Source organism: Lissotriton helveticus, chromosome 7 (assembly GCF_964261635.1).
Source record: "Lissotriton helveticus chromosome 7, aLisHel1.1, whole genome shotgun sequence".
Taxonomy (NCBI): Eukaryota; Metazoa; Chordata; class Amphibia; order Caudata; family Salamandridae; genus Lissotriton; species Lissotriton helveticus.
This window is the reverse complement of record NC_136068.1, coordinates 927829521-927848476: the sequence shown is the minus strand read 5'-3', so window position 1 is coordinate 927848476 and position 18956 is coordinate 927829521. Positions and strand designations below refer to the sequence as shown.

General features: G+C 44.2%; 1 pseudogene; it reads right to left on the bottom strand.

Annotated features, from left to right (window-relative positions):
- Positions 1 to 9275, bottom strand: part of LOC144769335 (protocadherin alpha-13 pseudogene) — a 44679-nt pseudogene extending 35404 nt beyond the window's left edge.
- Positions 9276 to 18956: the final 9681 nt, after the last annotated feature.

Sequence of the window (18956 nt, the reverse complement as noted above, 5' to 3'; positions counted from 1 at the left end):
GGTCAGACCGCATATGTACGTCTGCCCCTAGATTGGGATGGAACATGTTACATTGCCTTCCTACTGCCACCAGTTTTCCTAGCCCCATCCGATTATCACAGAAATACACATCTAGTACACATCAGACATAGAAGGGAGATCGAGTCCCCAATTGTCGATCAGACTGAAACTGCATTAGAACAGTATACAGACTTCAATAAAGGTTTCTTTTTCTTCATAGGACCTGTCCAGAATAGTAAGCTAATACGTAGGTTAACCAGAACCCTTGAAGCAGTAGTGAATGAGACTACTTCTGCCCTAGGTAACTTAACAGAAGAGCAATCTGCTATGAGATTTGTCGTTCTTCAGAACCGCCTTGTTCTTGACGTCATACTGGCCGATAGGGGCGGAGCTTGTAGAGTCATCGGATCTAGTTATTGCATTTTCATTCCTAATAACGCACCGTCTGTATATTCAGCTATAACGAGACTTCATAAAATAGCCCATCAGCTACACCAGAATCCAGGCACCTGGACATGGTCCGGTTGGCTCTGGAATATAATATCTGCCTGGGGATGGAAAGTACTGTCATTTCTAGGAATAGTAGTAATGATCATATTCAGTTGTTGTCTCTGTTTACAATGTGGCCCTGCGATTTGCGGCTTGTGCGCTACCTCTTGTATTCCAAGTCCAAAGTTCCATTCCCAGAAGATAAGAGACGAGCAAATGATGCTGTATGAACAGATAGATGGTATCATGAATATTGATGTTTCCTGAAGGAAACGTAGGGAACAAGGAGGGAATGAGGAAAATTGAATTTTGCCCTGTCATGTGTCCCTACGTGTTCCCCATTATATGTTATATGTGCATGATTAATATGCATATTTACCCCCTGGACAGAATAAAGACGCATTTATAGTTGTGTCCAACGTTAATATGTCAGTTATCCAGTCCCCGTGAAAGCAACAAGTATTAGGCCTGTGTTGCCAACGTCTTTACATTGTGCACGTTAAATCATCGAGTTGTCCCCGTTTCTAGGCCTCACAGGGCCCGGACATCAGATTCAAGCATCAAGTCTCCTGAAACTACTCCGAGGAGCGATGCAGCCCCTCCCGCATCCCTGACCCTTCACTTACTTTCTGCCAAGCAGCGCGGTGCCCGGCCTGGCCTGCCTGCCTGTCTGCCAAGAATATGTTATGCCTCTAGTTATCAGTTCAGCTCCCCGGCTTCACATTCCTAGCTAACGAACCGCATAAACATCTTCATCTATAGTCTAGTCTTTCTGTCTCCATGCAAGAGAATTACTGAATTAATATCCATAGAAGATTCATAGCACACACAATACACTAAGAAATATATGCATGCACTAGCCTTAGTGACAAGTAGCCTTTGCCCTGATGACTTTTAGATTCTATCAACATGTACTCCAAACACGAGATATCAGATATGCTATAGGTACATGTCGTCCTGACATCCCAGACTCTAGTCTCCTCTTCTAGTGCCAGAAGTCAGAGCCCCCAGCTCTCCCCAGTTACACGTCATGACTCGTTTGCGCGCACCAGTAGGTTAAAGGTTCCAGCTGCCCAGGTAGCCCCCTCCATGTATCCACCCACTTATGACACTTCTGTGACGTTTACATCACATGTCTCCGTGCACGCCCTGTGCACGCCTTCTTTTCACGCCCATGTGTTCTTATCTTCCGTTTGTCACTTGTTACGCCTACTGTATTCAATGCAATTGTACTGTTTTACTATATATACTGTATGATGTTAATGAGATGGGGCAGCTGCCATTCCCCTTTTTCTTGTGTCTGTCCCTTCCTGAACCTTTGCGGGTGATGGAACCCGATGGTCCATTGGCTCGAGCCATCTGATTAAAGCCCATATGACTCAGATACCCCGGATTCTGCCTCTTATTTATTGAGCTATCCTTTTTAGTTAATGCATAGAAAAATAGTACCGGTAATTATTTATTTATTTACCATAGAACGAGGATGCTTGCACTGATTGGCACTTTGCTATCCCTGAGGCTTATGTATGTGTGCATTAAGACAGGGCCAGAAGAAGAGGAGGTAGGGTGGCAATGGCTTTTAAAAGGACTGATGGTTGTAGGCCCTTAACACCAGATGGGATTAGAGGAGCTGAAACCCTGGGCTTCAGCTTATCCATTGACAGACAGCACTGCCTGTCTGTGATATTGGTCTGTCACCCCCTAGGATATGCCGGAGACTTTATTTCATCCCTTGATCAAGAATTAGCCCTTAAATGTATCACCCATACTAACTTCACCATGCTTGGTGATTTTAATATTCATTTAGATATGGAAGAAGAGCCCTTACCAATGCACTTAGTTGTAACTTTTGCCTCTTTTAATTTAGTTATAATTGGGGCCTACCCATATAGCATTTTTTCTAATCCAACACTAAAATGAGATTCTTCCCAGTCAGTGCCATGGTCGGATTTCTTTCTTTTGCCTTTTTGATGGAAGCTTGATTATTTTATGGATCCCTGTCCTTCCCTACCATAGGTTGAGAAGATATGGTGGAGTAGTGTACCCTTGGATGAGTTAAGGAGCACCTTGCTGGATTCTAAATCTGTGATCCCCGAGTCTGCTAGAGAGGGGGACATTGTGATTAGCCCAGGACTTAGGCTAATCTATTAGCCCCCATCTTGGGCTCCAGAAAGGCTACAAAGACCCTCTCATCATGTTGTTTCTTGCAGGAATTAGTTTATAAAAGAGCAGCATGCAAGAAATTAGAAAGAGGATGGCGGTGTTCATATCAGGACTCCGACAAAGTACATTATAAATTGCCCCTGAAATCCTACCATAGGAATCTTAAGAAGACTCACAGCACCTTTTCTACACATTGTATAAGGAAGGCTGAGATGATGGAAATTGATTTTCAAAATTGTAGCCAATTTCATGGATTCTACATCCCCTCCGCTGGAACCTAGTCAGTACCTATGCTCCTGACTAAATGACTTTGAGGAAAAAATCCTTAGAAATCATTCTAACTTGTCAGAGGTGAACCATACTTTGGGAGGGTCTGAACTAGAAGACCTGGTGGGTCAAATACCTCACTCAACATTGACAACTTTATTGGTGCCATCCCTGGAGGATGTAACTACTTATTTTTTTAATTGTAGGTCAGGGTCTCCAATGGATCCCATACCCCCTCACATATTGAAGTCTAACTCCATCATTAATGATCCGATATATCAGGAGTTATTGGCTATCTCCCTCCACTCACACATAATACCTGACGATTGGAAAAGAGCTGATGTGATCCCTTTATTAAAAAGGCCAATGCTGATCCTGAATCCTTAGCTAACTTTAGGCTAGTCTTGCTGCTGCCAGCAGCTTCAAAGGTGTTGGAGAAGTTGGTAAACCAGCTACTCACCACATTTTTGTTACGGAAAACACCCCTCTCATTCAGGGTTCAGAGCCCACCACAGCACCAAGACCACATTATTAGAGGTCTCAGAGTCGATTAAGTTTAGTTTATATTCGGGCCTCAATGTGGCTTTGGTGCTGTTGGACCTTTCAGCAGCATTTGATACTGTGGCTCATAACATCTTGCTGCACAGGTTAGAGCATCTGGGAATAACAGGGTCTGCACTGAGCTGGCTGGGTTCCTTCCTTAAGGATGGAAGCATGTGGGATGGATGAAGCTGTATGCCTCAGGAGGAAAAATGTTGAAGTGAGGGGGTGCCGCAAGGCGACTTCCTTAGCCCCATGCTCTTCAACATTCATATGTTTCCTTTAGCGTGCTTGGTGGAATCCTTCAACATCAAGATCATCTCATATGCCGATGATACCCAACTCCTGCTTGTGTATGATGGGGATCATGTGAGTGCGAGGGCTGATTTTGCCAGCTGTTTGGTGGCACTGCTAGACTGGCTGAAGGGCAATAGACGGCAGTGCAACCCAGATAAGACAGAAGTCTTATTGTTTGGACGGGATCCTCTTCCAGTTTTGGTTGGGGCCTGGCCCGACAGTGTTCTCCCTCAGCCCCCTCCAACTGCGGTGGCTAGAAATCTGGGAGTGCTCTTTCATGCCTAGTTTTCATTAGGAGCACAGGTGTCAGCAGTGGCAAAAACCTGTTTTTGGATACTTCCCATGTTGAAGAAGTTTCTTCAATTGCTTCCCCCATGAGGCTCAATTTACAGTGGTCAGGTCACTGATTCTATCTAGGCTGGATGATGCCAATGTCCCGTATCTTGGTCTACCAGATTACCTGATCCAGCCAAATAAACTGCCTCAATATTTGAGACTAATTCCTGAGGTAATTATATTTAAAAAGGTACTGAAAACATTCTTATTTAGACTCTAGCAGTGAATGTGTGAGTGGATAAACTTCTGTCTTATCTCCTTTTTGGATGCCTAAATGCACCAGGACGCATTTTTGAGTAGCCGTGTTCTATAGAGAATATTTTGTTAATTCGCAGCACTTGCCACACAATCAATCATCTTCTGCATTATTAGCAGATTTTAACAACAAAAAATAATTTTGAGTCAATGGATCACAAGTTAATAAAAACACTACCACACATGTTGCCACACAGCTGCAGTCCTTTTTTCATGCAGAAACAGGTTATCTTTCAGTTAATGGTGTCTGTATTTAGTAATGGAATGGATATTATTGCGGTGAACCCTTTGCACATACAGTGTTTGTATTTGTAGAAATGACAAAATAGTGAATACTTCTACAAAATGTGCCACATTACGTCACAAAGTTCGCATTTTCTTGCTGCATAATTTAGTCAACTCTGATACTTATTTTTGTCTTCCCCTGCCACACCACTCCAGTGCCCACAGTATGGGTAATGAGTGTAGAAGCCCCCAGTGAGAGTTCCTCCCACCGCCCATACTCCATTTACCCTGTAGGCAATTATGGTCCTGTAGAAACATGAAGAGGCAAAACGAGGTTCTGTTACTGCTCTTCCAATCAGTATAAACAACAATTGGTTCTGACGTATCTTTACAGCACACGTAAGGTGCAAAGTTAATTCAAACGGTCATATATAGGTTATTTTATAATTCAATTGTTGTCACACAGAGATAAAAGACAACATTATTTTTTATGCGAAAATCATATTTTTATATATTTATCATGAAAAACAGTATTCAATCAATCATGTATCACAAATTGATCAAATGTTGTTTATACTGTATAGATTCCCAGGTCCTTGACTTTCTCTGGGGTAACCCCATTAGTATTTAATGGCTCTTCCAAATCAGAGCAAGAAAAGGACTACTGGCCATGTGCGTATCTGAGACATGGGAAAATGAGCACCCTAACACTCAGACCAATGAGATCTTAGAAAGACCCTGGCATGCTGTGAGGCATGCTGAACGTCTGATGCGTTGGGTGGTGGAAAATCCCAATAACAAGGGCCTCATTACGAATATGGCGGTCCATAGGACTGCCCTACTCATTGTGGTGGCCCGACCACTGCCACACTGGCAGTCCACCTGCCGTATTCTGAGTGTGGCAGTTGGACCACCATAGTACTGCTGCATCTGCCGGGATCCAGGAACCCACTGAGCATATTCTGAGTTACCTGTCCACAGCCCATTTCATGGCGGTGAGCCCGCCATGAAAAGATTAGTGGAGAGGCAACTAAAGATGCCCTAACCGGGCCCCCTGCCACTCCTGGGGGTGCCTGCAGAGGGGCACATGCTGTTTCTCCCTAGAATTGCACCCCTGTTCCTGCACATTGTGGCATGCATGATATGGTGCACGCCACACTGTGCAGGTAAGTGCTGCAGGGATGTTCCTTTGGCGGTCTGCATGTTAGGCTCCCCTATGAGCCCAACAGACCACCACCATGAGACTACCGCAGCACCGCTCATCCGCCATGGATTTAAGTTGTAATCCAGAGGGTGGGCGCACTACAGGCTTGGCGGCACTCCTGTCAGCTCAGTGGTGGCGGGCCAACAGGAGAAACACCAAACTCCTAATCAGGCCCCAAGTGTGTAACAACTCAGTAGCAGATGATCCCACTGCCATTGCTCAAGATGAAGCATGCATGGGCCAGCCAATACCTGATAGACCATGTAGGTCATGATATCAAAGCAACATAGAGTACAGGCTCCCTCAGTGCAGTGCCTTGGCACCCCCCACAAGGACAACAAGATACAAATAATGTCCAATAACAGAACAGCATGAAAATATAAAGGAAATACTGTCTAGTCTGAAACACAATGTAAATGACTCTTAACAAGCAAGAGCTGGAAGGGTCCGTTGCAAAAACAATCAATAGCTGAAAAGGGCTAAACCAAGGCTCCTTGATCTGTAAATATGTTTTCATTATAAAAGGTCTGCGAGACAAAAAAAGTGCTCTCTAGCTAGACATAAATATGACAGTTAAAAAATAATTATATTATTTGTAAAATCATTTCCATGCCTTATTTTGTGTACAGCCAGTCTGCATTTCATTGCAGGTCGGTATTTAAAAAAATCAACATAGATTTGAGATAGTCTCTTTTATAGCCTTATAGCTATACCGGACATTAAAGGGCCGCTCCATTGTTAAAGGCCCGAGTCAAAGGCGAGGGCCTTTAACAAGGGAGTGGGACTTTAATGGTTGGTATAGCCCAGTTACGGAGGGCTATAAGGCTATTAGAACATTCTGCCACTGGAGGGCAGATTGTTCTACCAAATAAAACAAAGACCTCTCGGCGCCCGAGGTGGTTTAAATCCCCTCAGGCTCCAAGAGGCCTTTATAAAACAAAATTGGAATGTTGCTTTACGGCCTTTACCGGCCCATAGAAGCTCGGAGCACTCCATTGTATTCAATGGAGTGCGCCAAATTCCAATGTTCTAATTAACGTTGTACCTTTAAATGCCATATTTACATCCACATTTACTCTCTTACCTCACCCGGTGTCTGGCTGTTATTTCCCTCAGCAATGCTGTACCTCTGTATCACATATCCAGGTATACCTCCGTTGAGAATAACACGAGTCCAGCCTTCATGTGGCAGGTTAGATTTCAGTGTTCCATTATCACAGTCCGCGGGCTGTGCAGTCAGATACGAACTGCCCTGCTGTGTTTGTGAATATAACAAATTACCTCCTCCATCACCAGGACATAGCTCTGTTTTTTCCCTTAGTCCATTTTTATTTCGCACTTTGATGTAATGTAAAGCAATAAAAAGTATACTGCAAAATATAAAAATACCCGAAATGAAGGCAATTGAGATTATTAAATATGAGTTTAGATTAGTGAGGTAGTTATCCTTCTTGCCCACCTGTTTGTAGTCCAATTTCACTTCTGGTGTGTTTTCTACCAGTGATACAGTAAGAGTGGCTGTTGCTGAAAGGGGCGGGGTCCCATGATCCTTTACGAGAATGAAAAGCTCATATCTTTCAAGATAATTCTCTCCCACGGGGTGTCGAAGGCTGATTTCCCCTGTGTAGCTACCAATCTTGAAAGGTGTCCCCATTGTGGAGGCTATAAATTCGTAGAACAGCCAAGCATTGTGTCCAGAGTCTGCGTCAATTGCTCTGATTTTAGACACAATGTGGCCAGCGTTGGATGACCGTGGCACCAGCACAGTGTCACCTGATCCAGGACTCTTGGATCCAGTCTGGATTATGGTTGGTGGGTTGTCATTTGCATCTTGAATAAATATTGTCATGTTGGCGATGCCACTCATGGCAGGAGACCCACAATCCTTTGCTTCAACCAAAAACTGCACTACTTGGAACTTCTCATAATCAAAAGGCTGCAGAGCTGAAATGACCCCAGTCTCTGTGTGCACAGAGAATAGACTCAGAAGAGACACAGCGTCTGCGCTGTTTTCTAACAACGAATATCTAACGCGGGCATTGTCATCTACATCCGGGTCTAGAGCTGAGACCTGGAGAATATGTGATCCGGGCACATTATTTTCTGGAACACTGATCACATAAGACGACTCTGAGAAGGCAGGAGGGTTGTCATTCACATCAGACACAGAAACCACAATGGTCTTAATTGCAGTCAGTGAGGGAGATCCCCCGTCTGTGGCAACGACTGTGACGTTGTACTCAGAAGCCGCCTCGCGGTCTAGAGGTTCCTTCACAGACAGGGAGTGAAAGTTGTAGTATTTAGAAGTTATCACAAATGGAAGCTCATTTACAATTTGACACCGGACTTGCCCATTGACCCCAGCATCCTTATCAGTCACAGTAAAGAGGGCAATGACCTGTCCCGGCTGGGCGTCCTCTTTCACTGGGCTAGAAAAAGAAGTCACTCTTATCTCCGGAGCGTTGTCATTGACATCAATAATTTCCACCAGGACCTTGCAGTGAGCAGTCATGGGCAGGGACCCCTTATCTTGCGCCTGAAAGTCGAGTTCATACACATTTGACTCCTCAAAGTCCAGGAGTCCAATTGCTCCAATTTCACCATTCTCTGGATCAATAGAAAACATCTTTCTTACCTCGAGAAATGCGTGGCTGCCAAAGGAATACACAATTTCTCCATTTGCGCCTTCGTCTAGGTCGGTAGCATTTAGCTTCATCAGCACAGTACCTGCAGGGGTATTTTCCAGCACACTGATCCTGTAAACTTCTTTATCAAACACAGGAGGGTTGTCATTCGCATCCAGGACCCTGATAGTTATGTGAGAATCCCCCGACCTCGTTGGGTCCCCCCCGTCCGCAGCTGTGAGGGTCAGCTCGTGCACTGCCTGCTGCTCCCGGTCCAAGGGTTTGCTCAGCACCAAATCCACAGACGTTCTTTTATATTCACTGACTTTCGTATCAAGTGTGAAAAACTCACTGCGGCTCAGTCTGTACGAGCACCGAGAGTTCGTACCGACATCCGGGTCATTCGCTCTACTCAGTGGAAAATGAGCCCCCGGCAGAGTCGTCTCGGGGATTGTAAACCGGCTTTCACTCGCCGGGAACACGGGCGCGTTGTCATTAATGTCCACAATCTCCACCTCGAGGCGGTGGAATTCCAGTGGATTGTCCATCACCGCCTCCAGGTTCATCACACAGGCGGCGGCGCTGCCGCACAGGGCTTCCCGGTCCAGTATTTCTTTGGTCAGTAAAGCCCCGCTCTTCATACTTACCGTGAAGTACTGACCCTTGGTTTTATAAGTCAGACGGAATTTCCGTCCGTACAGATCCCTCGGGTCCACGCCCAGGTCGCGCGCCACATTCCCCACCTCGGTGCCGGCTTCAGACTCCTCCAGCACCGAGTAGCGGATCGGTCCCTCAGCCCGTCCCCCGCAGCACAGGAGCGAGACCGTGAAGACGGCAATCCAGGGGAGAATCCAGTGTCTGCCGGCAAAACCCATCCCACGGAGCGGTCGAATCCTTCATCCGTCTCTCCCCAAAGGATGCTGAACGTATCAGGCGCAACCTCTGACTGCCCCGAAAAGACTATCACAGCGAACAGAGAGAGAGAGCGACATAGGCTTGGGTTGCCTTTAATTTAATATATGGCGGAGGGCGACACCGTGTGTCACTATCTGTGAACAGCAGGGTGCATTTAATACTAATCCGAAAGAACATTTTATAGGCAGCTTTTCGAGTTTTTACCAAGGTCTGTATTTATTGAGATTTGAACGCACTGTAAAAATGTCGAGCTATTTCTGTTAATAAAAGTATTCACACTGATAGCCAATTAGCAATTATTGCTAAGTCTTTATTATTAAACCAAATAACCCTTTTTTTAGCAACCTCAGACTAAGTAAAGATTGAGAAAAAGCAGTAAGGTTGTACACCTGTGTCTTTCGTTTTCTATGTCGTTCCTTAATGTCTGCTCTTAACAGACAGAGCTGTCTACATATAATAAAAGTCTATGAGCTTCACGTTGTGCTTTCAGTAGGCGCATTAACCCTCTATGCTATGTTATGATGAGGCAGCTTATGGATACAGATTTGTACAGGAAGTACATTAACCACCAGTTCTCACTGTTCTCATTCCAAGGAAATTGCTGTGCGCATTAAGATCTCTGTAGCAGTTGCCTTAACTCATCAGATCATTTAAAATCGAGTCTGCTTGTGACCAATGAAGTACACTAGAACAGATTTACAATCACATTTGTCTTTGTTAGTAATGTATTTGGAGTTCCTTAAAAACAAATGTATACTACATTGACTGTCAGATTCGCTCCCGATGAGTCACCTTTTGGGTGTCTAACACCTTTCTGCTGCGACCTCTCGAGGCCAAATGTAAAGGTTCCTAGGGTATTTTTCCCATTTCCATCACTGCATGTATTTGGTTTTAAATCCGTATTTTTCTTTTTTGATCAACACTCCATCACTATTGGTTCTATATGTTCTTTTTTCTTGCACTTTCAATGTTTGCGTTGAATACTTGACTGTTTATGAGCTTTGCACTTAAAACCGAAGAATGTATATTATATGCCAATTCACCCATAGTCTGGAGGTGCATGTTGCAGCATCTCTGTGATTGTCACCATATTTGTGCCTGTGATTGGGGAGAGGTCTATATGAACATCATGTTATAAATGGATTCTGTAGATGTGTAGCTCACTCCCTTTCATGTAAAGATGTTTGCTAGGAAGATAGGGCTCTCATATCCCCCTTCGACAGTAGCACGTGTTATTTATGGCGCCAAGAAAATGAAAACTGGCGGTTGCAAACACTCTGCGAACACAAGGAGCAGCTGTTATTGTTATGTGAACACTTTCTCCAATCACGAGTTCTGGCGTGGCATCAGCATTCAATGACTTTCGGCCAATCCCTACAACCGGATCCACCGGATCCACTGTAAAATAGAAACTTGCAGCGGTCACCCTCCAAGAACGGTATAGATGGGCCAATGACTAACCACAGGGTCAATTCTCTCCTCGTTCTTCAACAATTCGCCAGTCACTGATATAAATACAAGAAAAAAGCGGAAATTGTAATTAGATGTGGATAGGCCACATAAGAACCGATCGGATTGAATACCACAGCCATGAAAAACCCTGGTCCTAGGATGCATTAGGCTCTGTGTCAGACAAATCCTCAACTGATGTCTATGTAGGGAGGGGAACAGCCCCAGATGAGGCCCAGTAACAGAAACTCATTGTTACAGATTGTCAGAAGCTCACCCTGCCAGTCCAAAGGAGCTGATCCGACGAGGGAAGGTAGTAAGCCCAAGGGCAACCTCAGGGTTTTTAACAAATAGATGAAGGCAGGCGCGACAGCGACAATCTGAGCAGGTGGGGCCTCCTGCTCTTAATCCTTTACCTGAGGTGGTTGAGGGGTGGGAGCCACCAGGAGAAGTTCAAATAGAGTCAAATAGGGGAACGCGTTATTTTGACCCCATTTCGGTCTCTCTGTCACTGCCTGTCCATGCAGGTCACCATATTTTGGAGATCTTTGCCCCACTTACCCAACCCTCGAGAAATGCGCAAGGAGTTTCTTGCCAGGTCTAATAATAATATGTTTGCCATGTGGTCATATTTATTCTGCATGGCAGGGATAGACTTGTGGGCAGCCAGAAGGCAGGTAGATTCAATTGGCATCAAGCCTCAAATTAAATCATACCTGGGACCTGGTTTCCATTCCCCCAAGCGTGGGCTCTGGAGCACTTGCAGTGATAGGAGTCGGTAGAAAATGTTTACTCGGCTATTTTAACCATTTCTGGCTTCTCCACAAGGTGCATGGAGGACGCACATGCCGGGGGACCAAGTTTGGTCCAGTTGCCTAGCTACATCTCCCATCGGGTGTCATTGAGAGACCCCAAGGGAATGCCAGTGGTCCACGTCTGAGCTGGTACTGTTCCCTGTTTTGGCAACAGAGAGAAGGTCCTTATGAGTCAGAAAAGGACCCCAGATGTAGCTACTGCCCTAATGTAAGCATATCAGGATAAACCAGATACTGGTCAATCATGGGTTCAGTATGACAGTAGGAAGGTTTCTGTTAGCAATTTCTATGTTGCTTTTCTGTTCCCCACTAATATGTCAACAAAGGATGCAAACAATGTAATGTTGTAACTATTTTATTATATATACATATTTTGTGTTTGTGGGAAACCAAACTTTTTACTGGTTTGAATAAACACGGCATGAGACGATTTTCTCAAACAGTCACACTATCATGGTTTCCATCCGGTTATTGTGTGATACTTTGTCTTTGAGGCCCCTACTCAGCTCAGTGGACCTCCCCCTATAGCACAAAGTGTTAACTCACAATGTTGTCTTTCAAACAGTTGTCCCAAGATGGATAGTTAATTCACCAGACTTGCTAATTCAAAGTAGCTCATAGTGAATTATACAAATCAGATCTCATAACCAAACCATATACCTTCAAATCAAACACAGGGACATTACTCAAACATACAGGTTGCTGATGGGGAGCGTAGTAGAAAGAACTGGCTAGCCAATTCAAAAACTGAGTGGTCCAGTGCTTCAGAGGAATGGCTAGGAACCCAAAGGGGTAATATTTCTTTTTGTCTAGGGAGCAGGGAATTTACATTTGTTGAACATGAACAGGAACCCTGCTCTAACCCGGTTTCCACTCTCTGATGAATAACATTCCATACTCTTACTTCAGTGTTCCATATTGAGAGTTCGGTAACTATTTGAATCTAAGTGAACACGTTAGATACAATGAATGCTTGGCGTCTTCATGTAAACAGGTAGTGATGGAGGCTTTTGTTAACAACATTTTTCCCTTTTCTGGACACAAATAATATTTTGTGCACACACATACAAACTTGTGTGCACAAGCACACACACACACGCGCGCTCACACACACACACACACACAGGCATGGTAGAGAAACTAATTATGGCTGGATAATTCCTGTTTCGAGTGACAGCACTGTGTTGAGTTTATTCCCAAAGTACAGCATAACTGACACTGGAAAAACAATATGCTGCCACACAGATTGGAGGTAAAAACGAATTTACAGAAGGTGGGTGAGAGAGAGATAGAGAGATACGGAGGAAGAGGAGAAGAGAGAGAGAGAGAGATGTTTGTTATATGTATTTAATTTGACTATTTTTGATCACTGTTTTTTTTCCTGGTAGTGGGGTAGGGAGCAAGAGCATATACAAGCATGTTTAGTTTTTGTGTAACTTGTATTTAAAACTTCACAATTATGTTACGGAGAACATGTTATCAAAGATTGTATTTTCACATGGAATTCCTACAGCTACTCAGAAATAATAATAATAATAATAATAATAATAATAACATTAATATTAATAATAATAATACTGGAGCTTATAAAGCCCGACAGCTACCTCAAATAGAGGGGTCCCGGCTCTGAAGCAGCAGGTAATTGCGACCGAAAGAGCTACAGTGATAACAACCCATATTAATCTGCCGTAAAGAGCCACGTCTTCAAAGCCTTTCTGAAGCAGATTTCTGAATTAGCCTGCCGGAGGATCCCTGATAGGGCGTTCCACATTGCGGCCGTTCGGACTGTGAACGCTCTACTGCCCAGACGTGCTTTCGCAAAGCAGGGGGGGGGGACACATTAAGTTATGAGAGTTGGACCTCAGCACTCGATTTTGCTTATGGGGACAGTGTCTTTCCTTCAGATAGTTGGGGCATTTTCAATTGAGGGCCCGGTAGGCCAACGTCATGGTCTTGAATTTAATTCTTTTCTCTACTGGAAGCCAGTGAAGCTCCTGTAAATGCGAAGAGACATGGTGTTGAAACGGTATGCGTCCGACCAGTCTCGCAGCCACATTCTGTATCATCTGAAGGCGGCAAATAGAGTATTCGGGGAGGCCAAGATATAAACCATTAGCGTAGTTTAGCCTGGATGTAACTGTGGCATGCACTACGGATTTGTGGCAATCTTCCGGTAGGAAATGTAAAACTTTCCGGAGATTATTTAGTTTACTAAAGCAAGTTGCAGAGACCTGCTGTATCTGCGCTGAAAAGGAGAGGTCCGCCACCCATCTCACCCCTAGATTTCGGATACATGTGGCAGGGAGTGGCGGTGGACCCATTACTGACGGCCACCATAGATCTGAATCTGGCACTGGGCCCTTACCGAAGAACAAAACTTCTGTCTTCCCTGCATTAAGTTTTAATTTGTATGTGTTCATCCATAGTGCTATGTCTCGCAGGCACCCTTTGAAGTTCTTGAAGGCATCTACTGTCCGCTCCTGAAACGGAAAAACCAACTGGGTGTCGTCGGCGTAAGAAACCGCTTTCACTACCCAGTTGGCAAACAGGGAAAACAGCGGAGCGAGGTAGATGTTAAGAAGTAAAGGGCTCAAAGATGAGCCCTGGGGGACACCGCACCAAAGAGGTTTTGGTTTAGATTCAAATGTTTGTAGGGCAACTCTCTGAGTACGACCACTTAGATAGGATGTCAACCAGGTCAGCATTTCCCCCCAAAGCCCACACCCTGTAGTCTCTGGACCAGTATGGTATGGTCGACAGTGTCGAATGCAGCCAAAACATCCAGGAGCACCAGCAGAGCTGATGCCCCTGAATCAATCGACCATCTTACCGACTCTGCCACCTCAAGGAGAGCAGTCTCTGCGCTGAACCCCGCCCGGAATCCAGATTGTGTATCATGCAGGGTGCCATTCTGCTCAATAAAGTTGGTCAGTTGGCGCTGGACCAGCTTCTCCAACATTTTACCTGGGGTGGGGAGTAGAGAGGTGGGTCTAAGGTTACTGAGGTCTCCTGGGTCCTCATTTGGTTTCTTTCTCAGAGGGAGAAGTGTTGCATGTTTCCATTTATCTGGAAAGATGCCCGTGTCCAGAGAGATGTTTCATATATGAAGTAGCCCGCCCGTCAGGAAGAGGGATTACATTTTTCACAGTTTAGGGGGGCATGGATCATCTGGGGCGCCTGAACGACATTTTTGGATTTCTGCTAAAGCATCTTGAGGCAAGATAGGTGTGAAATTAGTGAACAGAGATACCTCCACCGCACCCACTGATATATCAGCTTTCTCAGTTGCCTCAGAAGTTGAGAAGGAGTCGTAGACCTTTAAAATTTTATTATCAAAATAGCTACCAATATTTTTGCACAGAGCTAGGGACGGTATCACTTCAGTCTCTATCGCTTTGGGTTTAAAAAAGGTTTGGACCAGCCGTGGCCCGTGGAGGGAGTTCTGGTGGGGCGAGGGAGGGGTAGGGTGGGAGGTGCTAAAAACCGGAATATGGATAATTGGAGGTAAGTAAACAATTTAATAAATAAAACTAATTTCGTAGCACGCCCTGCATCACACAATGCAGTGCAGCGCGCGCTATGAAATTTGTTTTAATAATTAAATTGTTTACTTACCTCCAATTATCCATATTCCGGTTTTTAGCACCCCCCAGCCTGCCCCACCCCTGCCTTGCCTTTCTGCCCCATGGAACTCCCTCCACGGGCCGTATGTGGTTTGGACTACTTTAAAAACACAGTTCCTTTATGTGTTTCAAAATTAGGGCATTTGTGTCACCGTATTGATGATTATTTTCAAGATAAGGGTCAGCTATGAAGTTTCCCATATGTCCTAAATGGTGCAACATTCATACATTAATAGCAGTATTAAAGCAAGAGGTTCTGAATGAATGAATGGAATGTCTGCAATTAACCCTACAGCTGGACAGTCCCTTCCAAGTGTGGACTCTGATTTGGTACTGATTGTGATGCTAATCAGTCATACAACAGGAAATACTATTTGTAGATAAATCTCATGTACAGTAAGTGTTGGAAAGTGGGTTTTTGGCAGGGGGTAAGTATGCACCTACAACTAGTAATAAGGCCTCCAACACAGTAAAGGTTCCAGTAAAGGCCTCAGTAAATTAGCCCCTTGCTCAACCATTGGTAGCTGACAAAGAGCAGTCAGGCATAACTTAGGAGACAGGGGTGAAAAGCATTTAAAAATGCCAGTACATAAAATAAGTAACACACAATAAAAATCCCACGTCAATTTATAAAACTAAGAAATATTTTTTTATGAGTAAATAGACACCAAAACGACAAAAATCCAATGTAGGGCACTGGATATGTGAATTTTTAAATATTACCACTTTATACTGCTTAAAACATATAACACCACTCTGGGACATCTGGTCGCGCTTGACTAGGACAAAGTCAAAGTTTTAGGCCAGTCCGTAATTGAGCTTTGGTTGAATACTCTAAGTGGGAGACCTTGGTCAAAATGTTACCTTCATTTAAAAACTTTTCAGGAGCTTTTTCTTCTGACTTTGCATGACTCTCCACCCTAGGCTAGATTCAGAGAGGGTTCTCCGGCTTCACAAGGCAACAATCAAATCCTGAAAGTCTGGAGCTTTCAGTGGAACAAACCTGAAATCCTGGCTTGGTTGTGGTTAAAGGTAGTCGACTTGACTCTTGAAGTCGGGACGGTCACCTTACTTTTCACAAACGTTATCCAAACTTCAGGAGGTGCTTCCTAAAGGTCTCCTTGTAGGTTCAAAGTGTTCAAACCACCAATCCAAATGTCTGGAATCTCCCAGATAGTCTCTGGGATGTCTGAACTGCAATTCCCACAATGTACCTTGCCAAATCCTTAATAGTTCACTGGACGTATTCCAGAATGGGGACTTTGGTGGAGATGATGCAGGTGGGCTCTGTTAGCCTGTAGCTTGCAGAGAGTCCCCTCCTTAATACTTCTTGAAGCAAGGCACAGTCCCTAGGGCTGTAGTACCAGATTGTGCAGCAGGTGCAGTCATTCAGAGTGCAGGCCTTTGGGTGCAGATCCAGATTCCAGCAGGGCAGTCCTTCTTCTCATTGTAGCTTAAGGCAGCATATTCGAGAGACTATACAGCTCTCACATATTTATTAAGTGTTCTGAGTGCGACAAGCAGGTGAGCACCTCTGTCCACTGAGAGGCTGGGTGCCACCCAAAAGAAAGACAACTTCCTCCAAAGTGTGGCATCATCTTGTCATACAAAGCACTGCACTTACAAAATCCAACATGGATGATTTCTTGCCAGAGGAGTAAGAGCTAGCTAAACCAACCCACAGTGTGGCTTATTTCCATGAGCTTATCTCCCCTTGACCTCTGCAAATTCCTGTCCTAAGCCTGCCAGCTGACTGGGGCAAAGGATGTGTGGTAGGTACATCTGGCTTTCCTTACTGATCTGCACTCTCTTTGAGCTCAGTTTGATTTACCTAGCCCCTTCTGCAGGACCCATCCTCATCAGCTTCAGAGCTCTCTCCAATGGATAAACTCTGCTCTGGCCAGGCCACTTATTACCTAATCAAAGCATGCTGGCTAAGGCTGACCAATCAGCAGAGACCTCTGGAAGGCTGGATTTTGGCTTACAGAACAGACAGTTCTATAACTTCTCTTCTGTTCTAGTTATGATAAAGTCAACAGTGGCAAGTTGTTGCATTTATCAATACCAATCTTTTAAGTCCTTGAATGATAGTTTGTACTCCTTTCCTAGCGATAGTTATACCTAACTAGGATATTGCAATGTTAGCCTTTGGATCTAAGTATCTACAATGGTAAAAATGAAATGGACAGTTTCTCCATTAACAGGGTATATAAAACATATTTTCTAAAGTCACTGCTTAAAGTTACACTCCCCCCCCCACCATTGGGACACCTAGGAGAGACCTGGGGGTGCCCAATATGTATGAATAACCTAGAGTATCACGTTTAAAGTGCCCATACTACCAAATGTTGAGTTTGAACACAATTTACTTTTAAAAACAGCCTGCAAAGCCAGGCTGCCTTTAAAATGTCAGTGGGCACTCAGCAGTTCACACATGCAAGTGCATGAAATCTGCTCGGCCTCTGAACTTCAATACCCTATTATATACTTGGGATTTTTAAGTAGTTTGAACCCTCTAACCCTATTATATACTAGGGACTTATGGGGTCTGTCAATACAAATTGTGAGAATTTACTTTTAAAGACAGGTTGCAAGGCAGGACTGCCTTTAAAAGGACAGCAGGCACACAGCAGCACACACATGCAAGTGCAGGAAATCTGCTGGGCCTCTGAACCTCCATGTCCTATTATGTGCAAGGGATTTATAGGGTCTGTCATTGCCAATTGTAAGTGTACCCTATGATATGTACCTTTTTAAACATAGCATTGGCCCTGGGCCCGGTTATCATAGCCCAGGGTACAATCAGAGTCAGTCACCGCCAGTATAATTTAGCAAAAAATGGAGGTAAACAGGGCAAAATAATTACTTCTTAACAGTAAGGAAACCTTAACAGCCAATGCCGTGAATGACAACTTCGCTTACAGGCATAAATCTGCCTGTCTAGTCGGATGTGCCTTCACAGTCCATTCTTATTCTTTTTAGTGGTTGGAGTCTAGAAGAAGTGGATTGGCATTAACAAAGTGCGCGCCAATTTTCCTGCTCACCTCAGAAAAATAATCAGTCACCATGAACTGTCCCGTTCACTTCCAGATATTTTCAGATTCCAAGCTGAGTGACCTCTGTAGCTCAACTAGAAATCTGAACCAAATCTATATCAGGAGCATTGTAGTTTAGAGAAATGTCCAGCAATGACTTCCAGTTAGCACTGGACAATTGGCTCGTGTCCAGCACCTGCTTGCGAAGATCATGCATATTTAAATATTCAAAATCAAAAGGCCCGGTATTCAAAAATCACCATGTTCTGCATTGATGTAAAATCGCATTTTATAATCAAATTTGCACAGGTACTAACAAGGCAATTGGTGGTTTGCAAGGTGTTTCTAATTTAGGTGTGACTAAAATTGACAAATGTGTCACTGACGTCATCTCATATTATGGCGTCAAACATTTAAGTTTGTAAATTGAAGAAAAAACCAATCCTGACTAGGACATTTACAGGCGGAGAGCAAGTGAGACATATGTTTAAATAACTGGCAGATACACATCAATGTTTGCGGGACAGTGTAGAGCAACCATCTAGCTTTGGGAAGTCCCACATGACTTTTCACTTTCTATTATTGTAAAAATGTGCTAAGGACAGATACATTCAATATATTGGGCTTCTTCATATTTATAGGAGTACAAGTGAAGGATACCTCCGGGTGTTTAAATAAGAAGTTACAATGTTATGCCAGATGTACCTAATTACTGTGGT